Genomic DNA, 17664 nt, shown 5'->3' with positions numbered 1-17664 from the left:
AAAATAGTTAAAAGATTCATTACGGGGTATGAACTCACCTGATGTGCGTGATTCAAACGGGTATGCGTGTAAGGATGAGAAGTTCCAGGAATGAAGTCCCGAGACACAATAAGTACTAAATTACATTTAAGGACACATATTGACATGAATATAGTGTTTATAACAACTATATGAAAGAAAACACCTTCCGGGACTAGGAAACACCTTGACCAAGTGTTGGAATCACATGTGATTCAACATAGGAAGGTATAAAGGCACTTAAATGAGTTTACTACCATGAGTTCACAGCCCAAGGGAATTTACGGCCGTAAACTCATGGTTACTCATGGGTTACTGCAAGTTTGAAGTCTAGGGGGTGATTTAGGGACATTAGCTTTGACCTAGGATGAGAAAGACCTCATCTTTTGGCACTTTTGGGGTGTTTACAGCCCAAATGAGTTTACAACCGTAAACTCATGGCCAAATATTCTTATGAGGGTCCTAAAGGTCATAAAGAAGCATTCTAAAATCATGCCTAAGCCCTTGGAAGTGTTTGTGGCACCAAACCACCTCTACTTTGAGTTTACGGCCCATGGACCATTTGGTCATGTGTTTGCGGCCGTAAACACTTATGGAAGATGATATTTTGGTTGTTTTGGGTCCTAAACACATCTAGGTAAAGTTCTATGCTTGTCTCTTGGTCTATGGAAGGCATTTAGGGCAATTTGGCGCACTAAAATGGAGTTCACGGCCCAAGAACTTCCTTGGCCATGAACTCACTTTTGGTCCTTGTTTTTAATTGATTTTGATGCCTAAACATGTCAATGTTTGTCCCATGTTTGGTTTCCAAGATCTAGGGGTCATTGGGCACACGTTGGCCCTTGAAATGGAGTTTACTCCCCAAGGTGTTCTTGGGCGGTAAACTCACAGATCTTGGTGTTTTCCTATGATTTCTAGTATATTAAGCATATATAAAGCTTTAAAACAACACTAGATAAAAGTACTCACGTTCCGGAACAAAAATCCGAAGATCCGTGAGAGAGAATTTGGCTTTTCTCTAGTTGGAATTGTAACCAATGAATAATTTGGTTCAGAATCCTATATATAGTCCTGGGATTTTTGGCAGAAAATATTTTATTCCCGGAATGAACTCTAATATCATAGAGTTTTGGAATAACAGAGTTGCACAAAACCCAAGTGTAACCTCTCCCCTGACATCTCCTTAAGTGTAAATCCTGAATTGCTCAAACTTGTCCCAAAAGTTTGAAAGTTAGCAGCAACAGGCTTGGCTTCTATTGAAGTGGATGGTTTCATTGAATGGAAATTTTTAGGTTGTCACATCATCCCCCCGTTAGAATGAATTTCGTCCCGAAATTAGCTCTCTTAGCATTATTACTGGGGTTGCGCTCTTCTGATTTGCAGAATACTCACTCGTAGACCTGGCAACTTGCCCTGGTGTTCTTGATAGGATTCATACTTGGTCCATCTATCATTACCTCGTGTATACAAGCTGTATATAATTAGGATTAGTAGGACTGTTGGATGTTCGACTCCATTCTAGGTCCACAACTCAACGGAGATCAGGAGATAGGGCAGAAACACACATACTAGATCTGCGTAATCCTACTCATATACCACCCTCGCGTATACACTAAATAATAATAGGCGGGTTGTATTCATCCTTAGCCTCTATGCTAGAACCTGGTCTGCTGGACGAGTGGTATGTCATTACGGTCTATGGACGTCTGTTGATAAGGCTTCGGAGGACAAAGCACTCTTCGCACAAGTACTTTGGGGTTTGCAATGCGAAAGATAAAGTTTAGGTTTAGGTCGAACCTTTTATACGAATGACGAAAGTTTTGAGGACTTGCCTATCGAGGCGATAGAAACATATGAACTCAGTATGGTGAGGACCACGCCAACTCATGCCGAAAGGAAAACAACGGACTCTATACTAAACAAAGTCTTGGTAAAATGAAAGAAACGTCTGATAAACGACGATGTATCCCTGGTATGATTAGTACTGTACTCCTAGTATGTCCAACAATGTACTCCTTGTAACTGTTCTCAAGTTTCCTGTTTTCTATTTTGAAATTAGCACTCCTATGTATCGTACCGCTATGTGCGCATACATACAAATAAAAGTGTTTTACTTACTGAAGGGATACTTTTATACCATGATCCCCCATCGTACCACTACCATCGCCCATCATGTACAAGTTGCGAATACTTAAGATGACCCAGGCAGTCGACTGAGCATCTCTGCCTCAAATCCTCAACCAATTAAGGAAGGAGACCTAAGCAGAGTCACTCACTCTAAGTCGGCTACCACTCAGTTGCGCACAACCCTGATGTATATGGTGAGCCATAATAGCTTCTCTAAGGGATCTTTTAGTTCTCTTGAATATTACGACCTATTTCAACATGTGAGTTGTTATTGTTACTTTTAAGTGTTTATCCCCAACTTTTAATCTTATATCAATATAACATTAATTTTAAAAGAAATTACCATTATCAAAACGTACCACTACTCGTACTCGTCGATGATTCCGGGGTAGATTCTCCTGCGGTGATCATCAGAATACGTCCATCCGCGCCTGAGTTCCTGATTATCGGGTAGTTCTTCTGACGGTGTCCAGTCTCACCACAGCCATAGCAGGCTTGGTTTTCTTCAGCTCCGGGGACTTGGGAGATCGGTTGAGCCGGTGCCTTACAGTAATGGACTGTGTGTCCTTTTCTGTGGCAGTTCAAACACTGCATTTCTCGGCACACTCCAGTGTGGTGAAAGTTGCACTTTCCACACTTTGGAAGGTTTCCAGCATAACGACTGGCAGATGCTGAAGCAGTAGGCATCGTAGCGGCGTACATAGTACTCGCTTGTTGCTCTTGTGGGATGTCTTGTGTTGTTCGCTTCTTATTTCTCTTATTCTCCGACTCTTGATTATAGTCCTCTTCCCTTGATGACTCGGGAATAGGGACTTTTACGCTGTGGTGGACTCCATGATCGATGAGTCGCTGAGCCAAGCGTTTAGCACTATCGAACGTGGTTGGGTTAGAAGATAACACATTTCCTTGGGTCGTAGCAGTCAGACCCCAAATGTATCTCTCTATCTTCTTCTTTTCCGAGGCAATCATCCTGGGGCATAGAGCTGCTAGTTCGCTGAACCGGTCTGTGTAGGTCACTATGTCTGAGCCGACCATAGTGAGATCCCACAGCTCTTGTTCCAGCTTTTGAATATCTCCTAACGGGCAATATTCTTCCCGCATTAACTCCTTTAGGTTTTCCCAACCTATGGGGTTTGCCACTGATAGGGTCAGTGACTTAACATGGCTGTTCCACCAAGTTAGGGCCTTACCATCGAAGGTACAGGCAGCAAACTTCACTTGGCATCCTTTTGAGCATAAATAGATTTCGAAAATCAACTCTGTTTTCTCGAACCATTGCATGAGAGCAATGATTCCTTCAGTCCCTTTAAAGGACAATGGTTGGCATCGGGTGAAGTCCTTGTAGGAGAACTCTCCCTCGCGCACAGGGACCTCACCTTGAGTAGAATCGGTAGGCGCTTCGCCTCCACCTGTACTGGTGGAGTGATATTGTGCCATGGCTGTTGCCACAGCCTCAGCCACTGCAGCGTTCAAAGTTGCTGCATCGATTTGTGGAGAAGGTATTGGAGTTATCGGAGTAGCGTGTCTTGGTGATCTTCGAGGAGGCATCTTTGCTAAAAGAAAACAAAGATGAGACGTAATAAGTCTATAGCAACGGACACAAGCCAAAAGCTGAAAAGACAAGGTTATCCTAGTTTTGGATGTATCGGGTCTTGACTTCCACAGGGTTCTAGAAATAATTCATAAATGAGTCTACACCAAATAAACTCTATGAATTTGAAATAACTATCCTCGAATGAATATCTGTTTCATGAATAACTGTTACCAGTTGCATGTAAGAAAATAATTCTAACACATGTAATGTGAGCAATGTTTCCACTCGCTCGCTATATTAACCTAGTTAATATTTATTAGTGTGACGCGTAAGACGTATTTGGTTACTTCGGCTGATCTTTCCTTGAAATCTTCTCATTGGTTTGTCCTTGTTCCTCCTGAACTCTTCTGTTGTATATTATGAGGAAGTGGTTACATTTATCTGGGCTTGTCGTGCGAGAATGAAAGTGACTAAAGAACTTATGAGCTTTTAAAGTAAATTTATGGGGTGATCCTTACGGAATCTTCCTATAATTATACTAGGTATACCAGTTGGTATTGTATATAATTGAAGATCAAATAGACCTTCGAACAATTGATCCCACCTCAACACTACTTCCTTAAAAGGAATGGATAGCGAAGCGTCGGTCACAGATTCTATGTCTATAAGATCTTGATTATATATAAAACTTTATGAATATACCCTGTAAGATTATAGGTCTATCCGCAAGGGTCTTTTAAGTTATCACATAAGTTATTTATCTGGACTAAAATACTCCTATAGTATTCTAACGTAATGTACTTGGTATGTTCTAAACTTGTTATCGTGCTATCATATCATAGAATACTCCCATAGTACTCTAACTCTAACTGTACTTCTTCAGGCGTTCTCTTGGTAGGTGTTTTGGTAAGTTTTAACTTTGTTGCAACACCACATCATTCCTAAACACATGTCGGTCACATCTCGAATGAATATAGTTGATCAGGCTATATTGATCCTAGCTATGATTACATAACTGTTCAGGTTGACGACAGTGTCCAACCTTTAAATTCTTTTAGTTCTGTTCTCCTCGTGATCCTAGTTCTATTATGTACATGTATGAGCAAGTAGGTATATTTTTATAACTTGCAGTTATACTCTAAAATATATCATTATCCAGAGCACTTAAGCCCCATTGTATTTATAGACGTATATCTTTTATCAGTTGATATACTTAGTTCACTATAAACAATGCTCTGATACCAATCTGTCACACCCCAAAACTAGAACGGCGAAAACGTTCGAGGGTGGAGGGCGTCATGTCAAGTATCACGAGATATGTGTATGGTAAGCAAGTAATAAACAACCATTTCATTTAGAAAGAAAGTGCTTACAGTGTATGTGTTCACAAAACATAGAAGTCATAAACAAATAACAAAACAAGACTTGAAGCTATAATGCTCCGTCTTCTGAAGTCCCAGCACGAGCACTTGTCTAATAGTCTCCTGAGAATACAAGTTATTTGAAAGAGTTGATCAGCAATTAAGCTGGTGAGTTCATAATATTTTAGTGATGTGAGTAAGTTGTAAAATGTGGAAAAAGTATATGTAAAAGTAATGTAAGTTGTAAGATCTGTTTTGAAATGATCGCCTGTTCCTCTAGAAAATCCTATATTTCCTACTTTAATGGAAGTTAAGTAAAATGATACTACAAGCCTTTCTATGCGTACTAAGTGGGTACAAGTTATATATACTTGGAGTAAACAAACAATCGATTGTGCGCATCTACCCTCAACTCACAACCCAACGGGGTACAGTGAGTAAGGCGGATAGCACACATTCCATTGGTTGTTAGATCGTTGTCATATGTAACCATGGTGTATTCACTTGTTACTCATGGAGTTATTTGTAATGGTTCCTTTATATCTAATGGAGAGTTCCTTTTAAGAAAACCTATATTTCTTATAATAAAATATTGACTATGGTGATTATTTTTATAATAACCTCGTTTATACTGCTATATATAATTTGATATCGGGTAGATAGTAGATTGGGTGACCTCGGTGTAAACCCACATCCAACAGGAACAGGACGTACAGCGAAGAACACACATCCTATTAGCTGTCAGATATTAGTCTTATATATAAACATTGTGTATAAACTAAGGTGTTATAGAGTTAACTCACTTAAAGTCCTTTTAAAACTGTATTGCTTAATAAAATGGATTAAGCCCTTTCTGGGAAATCTCTACTTTTGTCTATCAAAAACACTGACTTTGATAAGTAAGTTATGTACTAGAAAAAACTGTGCTTTGACTCTGTGTTATAACCTTATGCATACTTGGTACCCTTATGATGACTTAACGTATACTGAGCATAAATATATATAGGTTCGGGTAGATAATAGATTGTGGGAACTCAGTTCAAGACCCAAATCCAACGAGAACAGGCAATGAGGCGGAGAACACACATCCTATTAGCTGTCGGAATCTATTAGCATATATGTATCCTATAGTGTATATATTAAGGAATCATAAGATTAGCATTATGGTCCTAACCTTTAAAAGTAGCCTTCTACCAAGACTCAATTGTTATGAAAGCAGTCTTCTACCAAGACTCTACTGTTACTTTGTAAACTGAAAAGTACATTCTCCCTAGTTTATAACCAACCTCGATTAGAGAATAGATCAAACTTCAAGTGTTGCCGACACTTTATAAATGTAATGGGAGAAAGTGAGCACCCTGATGTCGTTTATAATGACATACGGAGGTACTATCAACCTAAAAGCATATGTGTGTTTTATTACGGTCATAATGTGAAAGCTAGAACCCCTACTAACCCGCTCTCATGTATAGAGATTGAGGGAACTACAACGCGACCCGAGCAAATCCATGCAAGCCGTGTAATTCACATTAAACTTAGATCATGTCTGCGTGTTATCATGCTATAGCAAATTTACTTATTTGTTCTGTTATGTTCTGTTCTGTTCTGTGTGTGCTTCATTGTACTAGAAGTAATGAATAGCATTCTCCTAAACTATACCTATAATAGTTTACTAATGTTCTAACTGGACTCATACTGAAAAGACTCATTTATCTACAAAGTTATGCTTATACTTTAAAAATGGAGTTTTTGTATAACTATAAAGTAACATAACCTTTAGAAGAGTTTTGAAATGTTTTAATAACTTATAAATAACATAAGTAACATTTTGAAAGAATGATTAACAACAAATAATTACACAATTATCATTGTGTTCAACTTGTATTCCCCCCCCCCCCCCCTTAAAACAATTAAAATAGTTAAAAGATTCATTACGGGGTATGAACTCACCTGACGTGGGTGATTCAAACGGGTATGCGTGTAAGGATGAGAAGTTCCACGAATGAAGTCCCGAGACACAATAAGTCCTAAATTACATATAAGGACACATATTGACATGAATATAGTGTTTATAACAACTATATGAAAGAAAACACCTTCCGGGACTAGGAAACACCTTGACCAAGTGTTGGAATCACATGTGATTCAACATAGGAAGGTATAAAGGCACTTAAATGAGTTTACTACCATGAGTTCACGGCCCAAGGGAGTTTACGGCCGTAAACTCATGGTTACTCATGGGTTAGTGCAAGTTTGAAGTCTAGGGGTGATTTAGGGACATTAGCTTTGACCTAGGATGAGAAAGACCTCATCTTTTGGCACTTTTGGGGTGTTTACGGACCAAATGAGTTTACAACCGTAAACTCATGGCCAAATATTCTTATGAGGGTCCTAAAGGTCATAAAGAAGCATTCTAAAATCATGCCTAAGCCCTTGGAAGTGTTTGTGGCACCAAAACACCTCTACTTTGAGTTTACCGCCCATGGACCATTTGGTAATGTTTTTGCGGCCGTAAACACTTATGGAAGATGATATTTTGGTTGTTTTGGGTCCTAAACACATCTAGGTAAAGTTCTATGCTTGTCTCTTGGGCTATGGAAGGCATTTAGGGCAATTTGGCACACTAAAATGGAGTTCACGGCCCAAGAACTTCCTTGGCCGTGAACTCACTTTTCGTCCTTGTTTTTAATTGATTTTGATGCCTAAACATGTCAATGTTTGTCCCATGTTTGGTTTCCAAGGTCTAGGGGTCATTGGGCACACTTTGGCCCTTGAAATGGAGTTTACTCCCCAAGGTGTTTTGGGCGGTAAACTCACAGATCTTGGTGTTTTCCTATGATTTCTAGTGTATTAAGCATATATAAAGCTTTAAAACAACACTAGATAGAAGTACTCACGTTTCGGAACAAAATTCCGAAGATCCGTGAGAGAGAATTTGGCTTTTCTCTAGATGGAATTGTAACTAATGAACAATTTGGTTCAGAATCCTATATATAGTCCTGGGATTTTTGGCATAAAATATTTTATTCCCGGAATGAACTCTAATATCATAGAGTTTTGGAATAACATAGTTGCACAAAACCCAAGTGCAACCTCTCCCCTGACATCTCCTTAAGTATAAATTTTGAATTGCTCAAACTTGTCCCAAAAGTTTGAAAGTTAGCAGCAACAGGCTTGGCTTCTATTGAAGTGGATGGTTTCACTGAATGGAATTTTTTGGGTTGTCACACGAACCAACACGTATACTTACACTCACATCAAAACTGATTGGATGGATAGTTTCGAAGCTTGTTTTGTGGCTATTGGATGGGTGGCATAGTTGTTTTTTGCACTTTTCTATGGTTTCTTTAAAATATATAATGTTTCTACATCTAATTAATTCCTTTTTGTTCTAAAAAATACAGATCCATGCATTCATAGGTTGCTGCTTGCCTGTCATCTTCATAGGTAATGTTCCTCTTATAGGGGATTACCTAAAAAAAATGTTTGTAGCGGTTGCTATCGACAGGAACAACCAAAACCTCCATATAGCATTTGGTTTGTCCATGGAAAATAATCTCTACTGCTGTACCTAGTTCCTTATGGGGTTAAGAGAAGCTCTGAGACAGGGTAGGGAAGTATTGCACATAACAAATATGGACGATGCCGTTAGTTCTTGAATAGAGCATGCATTCCCTGATTCTTATCATGGGTATACTTCTACAAGTTTGTTCAAGTATATACGCACAATAGGTGTCTTTGGCAGAACATTACAACCTTTTTTCTGGATGACATCCAACTCATATACTATGTTTGATTTTAAAGAAAATTTCCGTTGGATGACCCATGATGCTCGTGAAATACTTGCCAACATTGGTCATGCGAAATGGGCAAGAGCTTATTTTCCTAACATCCATTGGAATGTAGTCAACATTAATGTTCCTGATTTTTTTTTTCGTGTTATCGGTAAATCAACGCAATGTATCGATAATAATGCTTACCGAGGCAATTCGTGACTACATTCAATAGACTTTCGATGAACGCAGATTAATGGAAGGTAAAATATCGGGTGAAATATTAAATTTATTTAAATACTTGTACAGGAACCTTATTTGATCATATTGACTTTTCAGCAAGTTTGACTACCGTACTCACCTCGTTTGCTGAAAGGGTGCTTCATAAAAGGATGCAAAAGTGCGAGAACAATAAAGATCGATAGATTCTTTATTTATAAGATGAATCGAAGACAAGAAACAATAATGATCAAAAGTGTGTCGAATGATTGTATTAAACACAACTCTAGAAGAGTTCTTGAAGACGAAACTTTTTTGTGAGAGCCGCCAAAAGTCGTAACCCTATTAAGTTACATGCGCGCTATTTATAAACAAAATTACACACGGGTTCCAAACATGGACATGCTCATTTCGGAACTATACATTTGACACAACACAGTACTTAACCTAACAATCTCCCATTTTGTGTCGAATCGGAAGGGGAGTCTTCATTGTCTTCTTTTTGCATCAATCAACTTTGGCATTATTTTCAGAAGTGAGCCTCGGACACATAAGTACCAGCGAATCATATCATAAATGCATTTGATGTCGGCAACAAAGTTTGCTTTGTTTTCTTCCTCCAAAGAAAGAATTGTTTTTAGAGCAGCTGATGAGTAAAGGTGTTTGTCTTGTAGAAAGAACATACAGTTCTGAACTACTTCACCTTCCTTTCTCTTATAAAAATGCTCCAATGTTTCTTCCGAATAACCCCTGCCTTCAACTATTAGATGTTTTCCGATTGTTCTTCTGGCTTCAGAATGGGTCTTTTCTTCAGAACAATAGCAATTTCAACATCCATTTTTGCAATTTCAAGAATGTAGCATTTGATCATCCGTTTCAAGTGCACAACAATTAGCTCATACTTCTTCTCATCTTTTGCAACGACGTAAAACAAGGAGATCCAATATTGTGGGTTCATGAATGGCAAATATGCCAAAGTGAACTCATATACAACATGAGTAGCACCTCTGAAGCCCTTGAACTATATATGAAAAAAAAATCTTCAGTCTGAACTGGCAATCCAACCTGCACTATCAGAGATCAATGATTTCTCAATCTTTTTGAAGCACCGAAAGATAAAAATCCCTTGGAGTGATAGAAAAGTCAAATTAACATTCCACATCATTATTTAAGTCAAATGAAATTGTTGGCTCTAGCAAGTAGAGACTGTTGGTGATTTGTTATCATCAATATTATTTAAGTGTAATGGGATTACTTTGTTGACCAAAGGTGATCTTGATAAATATTAAACAAGTAAGGAAGGTGTGGGGTACACACTTGTTTAAGTTTGATGAAATTTTCAAAGTACACTGTCGTTTAGGGGCACGGGGGTCCGGGGGCAGCGCCCCTGGGAGCGGGGTACAAGGGGCGGCCGGACGATCTTTTTATGTATGTTTACGGTTTAATGATATCTACAACTATCATTTAGACACATAAGGCTAAAAATTATTGTATTGAAACTTCGCGTTTTACGTCTACCAACATTGACGGTTTTTGCCGCGAATCTTAGATTGGTCATAACTTCTTCGTTATAACTTGGTTTTTAGTGTTCTTTATATTTTGAAACCCTTGAAACGATATCTATCATTTAGACAACCTAATTGAAACTTTTTGAACATTTTATTTTCGAAGATATTTTATTAACTTAAAACGGGTTACAAGGTTCGACTGGAATTCGTTACATTGGCTTGAAATTGCAGGTTGTCACACCATCCCCCTATTAGAGGGAATTTTGTCCCGAAATTTAAATGTAAGGTACATATTTGTGGATTAGGGAAAGAGATGCGGGTACTTTTGTTTCATCTGATCTTCGTGCTCCCAAGTGTATTCAGGTCTTCGCATGGCACTCCAGCGAACCTTTCACTCTTAGGGAACGACTTTGTTTCTTTTGTTTGCATTCACTAGGGTGATAATTCTTCGTGGTCAGATGTGTGTTACATGTTCCCGTGGTCTGTGAATATAGTACTCCTTGGAGGTGTTGATTATGCTCCTCCTTACTTTGGGAATAGATAAGGATGTCATCAATGAAATAATCCGTCTTTCTTCTTCATGAACTAGATCGATGCTTCCCATGGTGAGAAGCTTGGCCTAATGAATCCCTTCTTGAAAAGTTCATTAAGCTAACTGGAAAGGCTATGCATCTCAACTGGAGCTAGACGATAAGGCGATTTGGCTACCGGGGTAGTTCTTGGAACTAAGTCGATTCTGAAACTCGACTTAGCGTTGTGGTGGAAAAGTTGCGTACTTCTAGAATGTTCTGAATGTCTTTCACTTCTTGTCTTGTATCGATGATGTGTGCAAAGAATCTATGCCATTCCTTTCGTAAGCACTTCTGAGCTTGCATACACGAAATGATGCGAAGGTTCGTACTTGATTCGACATCATAAATAACTAGAGTTTCGTTGTTAGGGAGGTTAATACGAACTGCTTTCTCAAAGCATATGATGTCGGCTCGATGTAGACTCAACCAATTCATACTGATTATGATGTCAAAACTTGGGGTGGATTAGATGTCGTGAATATCTAAAAGAAAGTATGATTACTCATGATTTAAGGAAAAAGATAGGTACTTCTAAGTTTATTCTCACGGAAGCACGATCACTCGCAGTCTTGGGCAGTTTCCGTCCTGAAGTTCATAATAGAACTCATACCCGGTTCATCAATCACAGTCACAGGTATACAAGTCGTATATAATTAAGATTGAAAAGGTAGTCCAATAAATGATTCTTCTCTAAGCTCACATCCAAACAAGGAAAAGAAGTTAAAGAAGAATCATCAATTCTAAACCTGTAAAACCTTAATTATGTACCACCCTTGCGTATACATTCCTCAGTGATAGATAAACCGTATGGGCCTTCGGATTGAACTTGACGTACTATACGAGTGGTATTTCGGGGAGGTTTGATGAGGTTACTTCGGGAAAGCTACGAAACATAAGGCGATCTATGCATGAGTGCCTCAGAGTTCTGGAATAACGGCTTCGCTAGAAAGACGTTTACGGAGAAAGAGATTTACGCAGGAACTGGAATTGTGAGGGTCGAATTGACTCAAGTTACCTGATAGTATTGGACTCACTTGGGAAATAAAGGGCATTAGATTAGATCATAAAGGTGTTACAGAAAAAAGACAATAAAGCAACTTTTAACAGAGTTACAGTACTTTGAATTAACCACAAGTGTAACACCGTAAATTTCAAAACAAAATTTTCAAATTTTCATAAAACATAATTCATTTAATATTCATAAAACAACCATATTTAATTATCCAATTCAAGTAAATACAAAATCCCAAGATCCCAAATGTATAAACTCCGTGTGTGTGTGTACGGATCAAGTCGGCGCCTTCCCGCGGTCGTCACTAGTACCTGAAACAATAACATAAAACACTGTAAGCACAAAGATTAGTGAGTTCACCAAAATACCATATATAACACATATTAGCCACTCGAGGCTATAACTCTATGGGTTCGTGCACCCAAACTCTGTGAACCCTCAGGTTCTAACTCTGTAAACATGCACAACATAAATCACATAGAAATAATGCAGTACAACACATAACATACATAGCATACAAACACTCTATCACATAACTTTGGTTACCAAGTCAAGGTAAAGTATAGTGAGAAGACTCACCTCGCATCTCGGTAAGTCGTGAATCCTGAAATCACTAGTGCTCGATCCCCCGACCTAAAGTCCTCCTAAATCACAATACACCTCTAATTAACACTTTCCCAACTAAGGTTGACTACTCTTTAACAAGTCAACATAGGTCAATGTTGGTCAACGGTCAATGGTCAACTTTGACCGGACTCGGCGAGTGCACTATGGCGACTCGGCGAGTCTGAGCGTATACACTGATTTCCCTGAAATCCTCTCTTGACACGTCGAGTATTCTCACCAACTCGACGAGTTCCACCTGGCATGAGGTGTGGGGCCACCACGACTCAACTCACCGAGTCTCAAGAACAACTCGGTGAGTCCAGCTTGACTCAGTCCACCTGACCACTCTGATTCCCCCCTGACTCACAGAGTCAACCCTCCTCTACTCGGCAAGACCACACGTTGTGTGGTCGGGCATTATTCATACTACTCGCCGAGTCTGTTCTTCGGACTCGGTGAGTCTGTGCCATGTAATGACTCAAACTTGCTCATAAGGTCCGATCCAGTCCATTAACCCATAGATCCAGTCCTTCCAAGCTTATTTAGCACGTAAAGCTACAATCTTGATGCACATACAATCTCTATATGACCATATATGATGTTTTTGACTCAAATACTACAACACAAGGTCATAAACTCTATTGCTATACATAAAGCTTGATGAGTGAGACTCTCTGGACCTCTATGGATCAAGATCCAGAGCCTCAACACAAGAAGGGAACTATTTGGCATCAAAACATCCCATAAATGTCCATAAGAAACCCTAAATCCCATTATACTTCACAAGACAGAAGATAAACCGAAATCATACCTCTAGATTGCTGATCTAAGCTTCAAATCCACGAAATAACAACCTCCTTTGCTTCCTCTTGCCTAGAATCTTCTCCTTCTTTTCTAAATGACACACACAAGGTCAAGAATGCTTCCTTTCTCTCTCAAAACGTTCAAGCACGCAAGGGTTTCTCTCTAAGGGTTGGGTGAGCACAAATGATGGCCATAAGGCCCTTTAAATAGGCCGCAAACCCTAAAAATTAGGGTTTCACCACACAGTGTGGACTCGGCGAGTCCACTCTTGGACTCGTCGAGTCCGGACGCGAACCCGTGCCCAAATCCGCGATCCTACTCGGCGAGCCTGGGCTCCAACTCGCCGAGTCCACTCACAATTTCCTTACATAAATCCAAAATAAATACCTGGAAATTCTGGGCTGTTACAACAAGACTACTACTGCGAACAAGGTATACTATAAAAGACAAGTATACGCAACACGTAGGTACCTTTGACTGACGGGATCTCACAAAAGATAAGAGTCGAGTTGCACTACTTTTAAACGGTTTAGGAGTCTGTTACAATGAAACGCCTTAACTACTTTAACATGGATTCGGAGTATCCTCTCCTGCGGCGGTGATCCTTAGTATCTTCCCGTCTGCGCTGGAGTTCTTTGTTATTGGACAATCCTTCTTGAGGTGCCCTCTCTCACCGCATTGGTGACATATTTGGCTAGTACTAGCATTAGTGGTGGAAGTGATGTGTCGAGTCAGAGTTATGTGAACACGGGTGTGTTCCTTGTTCATCCACTTTGAACATTTCCTTTTATAGCATCTGGTTTCACCACCACTATAGTAAGCCTAGTTGACTCCGATGTCCGGGGATTGAGTGATGGGTCGTGCCAGTGCTCCACAACTTCGAGCAGGGTGCCCTATTTTGTGGTAATTGCAGCATTGCATTTCATGTCATGCCCCATTATGATGAAAGCTACACTTGTCACACTTCGGGAGTTTTCCTTTGTATGGTTTGATCGGTGCTGGAATGGCAGGGGTTGCCACTTGTTACTGTTGCATGGCAAGTCTTTGGGATCGCTTGCGCTCCTTTTGGGCTTGACGCTTTCATTTCTTCTTCTCAGTTTTACAACTTTGCAAGTCCGTGACTATTGTCATTTGTTGGCTTCTCAGATCGATACAAAAATCGAAATTGTCAACTCCTTTACCAGTTGTGTTTGCGTTGCCAGAGTTGAGGTTTGCAAGGACAACTGTCATGACAAATGTTACCGCAGCTTGGAATGTAGCGGCGTTGATATGAAGGACAGGGGTTTCGTTGTTCGACTGGTTATTTCTGGGTGACGACATGATTCTGTTATACAAAAGAAAATTAGTTCGTGAGTGATTATGGTTGAACCTAGATGTATTTCAATCATTCATGTAAAGAGTAAAAATGTGTTCTCGAGGATTTAACCTGCATCCCTATGATGTAGTCTTAGTAAAGAATAGAGGTAAGTTCATAAAATGGTTACAAGAGGTTTGTCGTCTAAACCGGGGTGCCATTGGTTGGTGGATAACATGATCCAACCTTTGAAAGAGAATTGGGAATGATCCCTGAGCTAAATTACCATAGCTCAATAACCTAACTAGAGTGTGTTTTTGATAGAGTTCTAACGATAGTAGGATGAAAGTTTTTGAACAAAGGATGACACAGAAGTTAGTTGACTGTCCATATCGTTGGTATTTATGATGCAATAAGTTTGGGGAAAGTTGACCTTGTAGTAGGTCTTACATCATATCTGGAGAAGGGAAGTTTGGACAGCATAACGGCCTAACTAAAAGTACTCACGGTACTGTGGTAGTCACATAGAAAAGTGCTACATAGGGTATAGATAGGAAAATGATTCCTTATAGCAAGGAAGGAAAGATAAAGCATCTTTTACTGGTGACGATCATCCCTCTGGCGAACCCTTAGTTCTTCCAGTTGACGTTCCATATCTAGCAGGTGTCTTTCGTACACTCTCTGGCGTACTCGGAGCTCTATGACTTTGGCTCGAGTTTCTGCTAGTGTTTACTGTAGGGCCTCATGGTCTCCCTTAGATCTCTCGCGAGCATCTTCCAGACGAAAGGTATAGAGGGTATGCATTCTCACATTGGTGACAACTTCCGTGATTTGGTGGAGTGTTGTCCTGCCTTGAATGTTGTTTCAGGCAACTTTGCAGACCAGGATTGGCAGAACCCTGTCTGTTGAGCTTCCCTCGCTCAGGTTATAGAAACTTTTGTCTCCGTTAAACGGTATAGGTTGGTCTTGCTCTACACTCCACGTTTCCAAACACTCAACCCAAGGAGGTGTCGGGACTTGGAAAGGCGGACGAGGGTTAGGATTTGGATTGGGAGCCACTGGGGATAAGTTCTCAACCTTGGGCTCGGAATTAGCACCGTCCGAAAAGCCTTCAGCATGGTGATTGTCCAAAGGGATTGTATTATCATTGTATGGCTTTTCTCCAAACCATGCAGCATTGCCTTCGTTCGGGTAGTACAGGTCGCCGTGGGGATGGGGTCCAGCCATGTTATCTATGCGATAATTGGGGTATAAGAATCTAACACCTACGTAGTTTATAGTAACACACAAAATACTCCTATAGTATTTTAGGTTTATGTTCTATTGTTCTCAGTGTAGTATTGTGGGTAAGTTTTTAGACTTGTTGCAACCTCACAACCACACTTAGGCACATGCTAGTCAACCCTCGGATAATATAGTTGATCAGGCTATATCTTCCCAATTTTGACTATATGTCTCTAAGTCTACTTGTATTGCCCAACAATCGTAATACTTTTGTTCTGTCCTAGTGACACTGATTTTAGTATGAATGCAGGCATGTATACTTAATGAAATATTTTATTATTTAAAAGTATAGACTCTTTATCAGAGTATTTTAATCCCTATTGTATTTATAGTTTGTATATCTTTTATGGGTTGATATACTCAATTCACTATAAACAATGCTCTGATAACAATCTGTCACACCCCAAAACCGAGAACGATGGAAACATTCTGGGGCGGAGGACGTCATGTAATGTATCACAACAATGCAAGGTAGTAAACAAGCAACAACATCATCCATTGCATTAATAGTATAACTTTAATTACATGTGACTTCTTTCATAGTATAAATCAACATAATGAATATTCAAAATAAAAGACGAGTCTTGACGGCTCCGTCTTCACAAAACCTGGTCGTCGTACCTGTCTATTTGTGACCTGAGAATACAAGTTATTTTGAAAATAAAGCTGGTGAATTCATAAGTATTTATGTGACTTTGATTTGTAAAACTGTAAATAAAGACTTGTAAATGTTTAGAGAAAAATTTGTATCAATGAACATGTTTGTAAGTGATTGTAAACGTTTGAAAACCCTAGAAAATCTCATATTTCCTACTAGTATAAAAAGTAGCCTTCTACCAAGACCCGACTGTTTTGAAAGTATGCATTATTGTAAATGTGACTATTTTTCCCTTGTATAACTATTATTATTATAAAACTATCGTCTACCTCATCGTTTATGTGTATGTATCAACCGTAAAGGTAAGAAGGAAAAATAATATAATAACTAAAATTGTATCCTTTTGCACTAGGATATTCACAGCGTGGTAACTCGCCGAACAATACAACCGTAGACACCCGTCGATGTGCATTTTCCATACTGTAGTTAACAGCCTTGGGTGTGGAATGGTAAGTCCCAAAACGCATGTAATAGAATCTATGTAATAGTATCTATTTAAACGTATCTATGTAATCGTATTTATGTAAACGTATCTATGTAATCGTATTTATGTAGCGTATCTATGTAATCGCATCTCTTGTAATTGTATGTCTTGTAATTGTATGTAATCGTATCTCTTCATATAGTAGGTAATGTATTAGTATAGACTCATGAATGAACTGGCTCTTGTGTGATTCCTTGTACTTGGAATAGTAAGTAGTATCTCCTAACTATACCTATTATAGTTACTAGTAATGTACGTGTATAGCCGAAGTATGCCTTTGCTACCTAAAGGTACTGAATCAACTGATAGAACTTTTATGTCTATATATGTATACATGATATTCAACTAATATTTAGACGACATTCGGACGAATAACCGATGCCCTAAGGCCACATCCCAACGAGGAAAAG

This window comes from Lactuca saligna, chromosome 2, assembly GCF_052625555.1.
Source record: "Lactuca saligna cultivar CGN05327 chromosome 2, ASM5262555v1, whole genome shotgun sequence".
In the NCBI taxonomy this organism is placed as follows: Eukaryota; Viridiplantae; Streptophyta; class Magnoliopsida; order Asterales; family Asteraceae; genus Lactuca; species Lactuca saligna.
This window is presented reverse-complemented; position numbering follows the sequence as displayed.